Source organism: Fistularia commersonii, chromosome 32 (genome assembly GCF_037954325.1).
Source record: "Fistularia commersonii isolate RoL2024-O1a breed Wild chromosome 32, RoL_Fcom_v1.0, whole genome shotgun sequence".
Taxonomy (NCBI): Eukaryota; Metazoa; Chordata; class Actinopteri; order Syngnathiformes; family Fistulariidae; genus Fistularia; species Fistularia commersonii.
In genome coordinates this window covers 11622501-11627500 of record NC_141315.1, presented here as the reverse complement: position 1 = coordinate 11627500, position 5000 = coordinate 11622501, and positions in this window count along the sequence as shown.

Genomic DNA, 5000 nt, shown 5'->3' with positions numbered 1-5000 from the left:
GAGGAGGAGGAAGAGGAGGAGGAGGAAAAAGAGGAGGAAGAGGAAGAGGAAGAGGAAGAGGAAGAGGAAGAGGAAGAGGAAGAGGAAGAGGAAACAGTCTGCTGGCCGAAGCAGCTGCAGATGTCCAGATGTCATGAAGGTTCCTCTGAGTTCTTCTTTCACTCAGTCTTTCATTGTGAAGGTTCACGTCTGCTCTCAGATCTGAGTCACAACATCTCCCATCTCTCAGTGTTACTGGTACAAACAATAATCAATACACTGATTGATTATTGCTCTCTCTCTCTCTCTCTCTCTCTCTCACACACACACACACACACACACACACACACATACACAGTGAGGTGAGACTTCGGTTCACTGAAGGTCAGACATCCCATAATAATCAGCCGCTGCTGCAACTTTTCCTGCCGAACAAAGACATTATGAGTGTGTCTGTAACACTGTTAATTAACTCTTATCACACTCACACACAATGTAACACACCCACTCAGTACATACAAACACACACATAGATGAACACAGGAACACAGTGAACCAATAAATCCATAACATTTTTCCTCCTGATCAATAAGTAATAATCATCAGCCAATGGGGTTGAGATGGTCGCAGCCGCGGGGGGGGGGGGGGGGGCACTTCCTGTCCCACTCTTATTTTGAAGGGCCGACTTCCTGTCCTCAGGCCGGACCCCCCGACCAGGTGTGTGTTAGTGTGTGTGTGTGTGTGTGGACGCCAGAAGGTCAGTCTGCTCCCTCCTCTTTCTCACAGAGAACACACACCGTTCAGCCATCGCCGTTTGATTATCGGTTATTGATTAATTGCTGGGATCACTTCCTCTTCCTCTCACCTGCTTCTTTGAGTGGGGGGGTTTAACTGGCAGCTGACACACACACACGGACATGCACACACACACACACACACACACACACACACACACTCACACACACGTTTTGCTGTGTGAGCATTTTGTTGCTTCATGAATATGATCCTGCGCTCCCTGCTGATTGGATGTTTTGTTGCCGTGGCGATGAGGGAATTATTGATTGATTTACTGAGCTGGAAAATAAACCTGAACATTTAAAAAGGCCGTGTTTAACATCAACTGATCAATGAGCAATCAGTGTGTGTGCGTGTGTGTGTGTGTGTGTGTGTGTCAGAGAACCCGTTCTCCTGGTGAACCTCAGCACCCTGAGACCAAACGGTAACCCTGACAACCAGGCAGCCCATAATGTAAGTGCAGGGGGGGGAGAAGGTTAATCTTGACTTAAATAAGAACTATAACTCCTACCTGGGGTGTGTGTGTGTCACCCTCCACCGGCCTTAACGACAGATAACCAAATGTCAGGGGGGGCAGACGGACCAGACAGGAGGCATGGGGGGGCAGGAGGGGGGCAGGAGGGGGGCGGGGGGTGGAAGAGGGGGGGCAGAGGGGGGCGGGGGGTGAAATTGTCTGAGCTGTTAAAAGCTGTAATTTTTCTGCTGAAACTACATTTTTTACAGAAATAGAAATGTGTGTGTGTGTGTGTGTGTGTGTGTGTGTGTGTGTGTGTGTGTGTGTGACTCTCTGAATGTGTGTGTGAATGTGTGTATGTGTCTGCGTGAGCGAATCTCTGTGATTGGGTATGCATATGTGGATCTGTGTCAGTGTTAGTGGTGTGAGTGTGTGTGTGTCTGTCTATGTGTGTGTGAGTGTGTGTGCGTTTGTGTATCAGTGAGTAAGTGTGTGCGTTTGTGTGTGTGTGTGTCTTTGTGACTGTGTATGCATGTCTGTGAGTGTGTGAGCATGTGTGTCGGTATTATTGGTGTGGTGTGAGAGAGTGTATGTTTGTGTGTGTGTGTGTTTTTGTGTATCAGTGACTGAATTAGTGTGTGTGTGTGTGTGTGTGTGTGTCACCCTGTGGCAGCCGACCTCGACCTTCAGGGAGTGTGAGGACAAATGTTGTACCTTGTGGGGGCAGAGGTGTGTGTGTGTGTGTGTGTGTGTGTGTGTGTGACGGAGATGGACGGCGTGCAGCCTCTAATGAAATGAGAGCGTCTGATTGGATGGAGCATGAAGTGCAGTCCAAAGGTAATGTGAAGTTAAACCTTTCATTACCACAAACAGCCGTCGCCGCGGAGACGGAGCCAATTTATGGCTCCTGTTCGTGGATGTGATAGGAGGACTGAGGTGTTACTAATGGACGGCTAATGGAGGAGAGCGAGGATGAAGACGGATGGCGGGAGGACGCTGCGGGAACAAAGGAGGAGAAGGTCTGCCCCGGCCCGAGGAGAACTTTTCTTCTTACGATCCATCCCTGCCATCGCCCGGCCCGTCGGCCCTGGATCACGACCTGGATCACGACCTGGATCACGACCTGGATCACGACCTGGATCACGACCTGGATCACAACATGGATCACGACCTGGATCACGACCTGGATCACAACCTGGATCACAACATGGATCACATACGGCTTCGGGTTGGTCTCCTCCGGCTCCTCGCCAGGCCACCTGACTGACTCCTTCCTGGTCCACCGGGTCCACCTGTCCTCTGGTCCACCAGGTCCATGAGGTCCATGAGGTCCATGAGGTCCATGAGGTCCAGCAGGTCCACCTGTCCTCTGGTGAAAGATGAGGATGGAAGCCTGTGTCCTCCATCTCCTGGTTTCAGTGGTGGAACCAGAGCTGTCTCTCGAACCCACCAGAGGGGGCGCTCTTCTGACCCGTGTCGGGGGGAGGAGCTTCACACCTGACTGACTCCGTTGGTTGGCCACGCCCACATCCTACCGGCCAATAGGACGCGCCCTGAAGCTGCGCCCTGCAAGGGGCGCCGTCTGCACACCTGGACCTCTGCTGGCTCAGCCAAACCCTCAAAGACCGGACACGTGTGTGTGTGTGTGTGTGTGTGTGTGTGTGTGTGTGTGTGTGGGTGTGTGTGTGTGGGTGTGGTGTGGTGTGTTTCATGGTGATCAGCAAACATGGTTCCACCCCTGATCACTCAACTAAAACTACACTAATTAAATCCTTCTATTTGTATGTGTGTGTGTGTGTGTGTGTGTGTGTGTGTGTGTGTGCAGGTGACATTGATCCCAAACCTTGGATGTTGGAAATATTTCAGATATAATCGGGGGGGGGGGTTGGTCCCCACAAGGATGGATATATCATTGTGTGTGTGTGTGTGTGTGTGTGTGTGTGTGAGTGTGTGTGTGTGTGTGTAGTGTCAATCTGATTCTGAACTCTTAACAGGTCAGCACACACACACACACTTTTCTGTTTTCCTGTTTCTCTTCCTTCTGTTCTGTCATTCTGTCCGTCACCCCCCCCACCACTGTCAATCACTCACTTACTCAACCAACACATTACTAGTTTCACACACACACACACACACACACACACACACACACACACACACACACACACACACAGCTGACCATCATTACCAGGCGTCAGTGAAGCAGAAAAGCTCAGTAATAGCAGGTCACCACCCTGTGTGTGTGTGTGTGTGTGTGTGTGTGTGTGTGTGTGTGTGTGTGTGTGTGTGTGAATGTTGACCAGTTGGCAGTCTATTAGTGTGATGTGATGGACTCTGTGTGTGATGTCATGGCGATGGGGCCGCGGCCTCCCCAGAACCTGTGTGTGTGTGTGTGTGTGTGTGTGTGTGTGTGTGTGTGTGTGTGTGTGTGATTTCATTCATTTTTTCCAGTTCTTCTGCGGTCTGCTGCATGTTGGAGGAGGTCTGCTGGTCAGACGTGGTCGGCCATCTTGTGCGAAGCACCTTCAGCCTGAACCAAACATGTTTCCAGGTCCTGGTGGATCTGCTCTCCTGCCTGGATCTTCTCCAGGTTCTCCGTCTTCAGCCATTGGTCCAGAGGCTGACTGAGCCGGCGAAGGAACGGATGATTGACAGCTGACCGCCCGGGCTAGGCCCCGCCCCCAGAGTACAGGAAGTGATGTCAGCAATCAAGAAGGTTTACATGCAGTTCAGACACGCAGATCTTTGTTCCATTGGTGGAGAAGGTTCTCCGGGAGTCAAAGGTCCAACAACCATCCAGACCATGGAGGCTTGGAACAGGACCACGAGCAAAGAGAGGGTTCTCTCTGGAGGACCTGGTGGGGAGCAGGAGTCAGGAGAAGGTTGTCTCTGGAGGACCTGGTGGAGAGCAGGAGTCAGGAGAAGGTTGTCTCTGGAGGACCTCCAGGGTCATGTGACCAGGAGCCTGTCTGGATGTGACTTCCAGCAGATGAACCAGTGATGCAGATCAGAGCTGAAGTCTGCTTTAATATTTCATGTCACGGCTGGATGGCTCACACACACTCACACACACTCACACACTCACACACACTCTCACACACGCCAGCGTCGCCGTGCACGTTCCTCGTGCACATGTAACGAGCTGCTGAAGCATTCACCGTTTGCGGCATCAAAGTTTAACGAGGATTTTCTTCCTCTGTCTTAATGAATCTGAGTCCATTTGTTCACATTTAAATAACCAATGACATTTGCATAACACACACACACACACACACACACACACACACACACACACACACACACACACACACACACGTGCGCGTGGGGAAACACAGTTGGATCCCGGCTGAAAGTTGTTGTGTTACACGTGTCATCTGTCATCAGCATACACTCAGCTGTCCAACCACATAAACAGAGACGTGTGTGTGTGTGTGTGTGTGTGTGTGTGTGTGTGTGTGTGTGTGTGTATGATGGTTTATTCATGTGTGTCAGAGTGGTTAGAAACAGGAAACCTCTCATCTCTGTTTGGCTGCAGGCTGAATGATGTCCGACCCATAACCCTCTTCTCAGAGTGTGTGTGTGTGTGTGTGTGTGTGTGTGTGTGTGTGTGTGTGTGTCTGTGTGTGTGTGTGTGAGACAAGGTGGAAAACAAATGCTGGACAATTCATGAAGACCTAGTTGGAGTATGACAGTACATGAGTGTGTAGTCTGTGTGTGTACTTCTGTACAGGAAGTACTAAGAAGTATTAGGAAGTACTAGGAAGTATTAGGA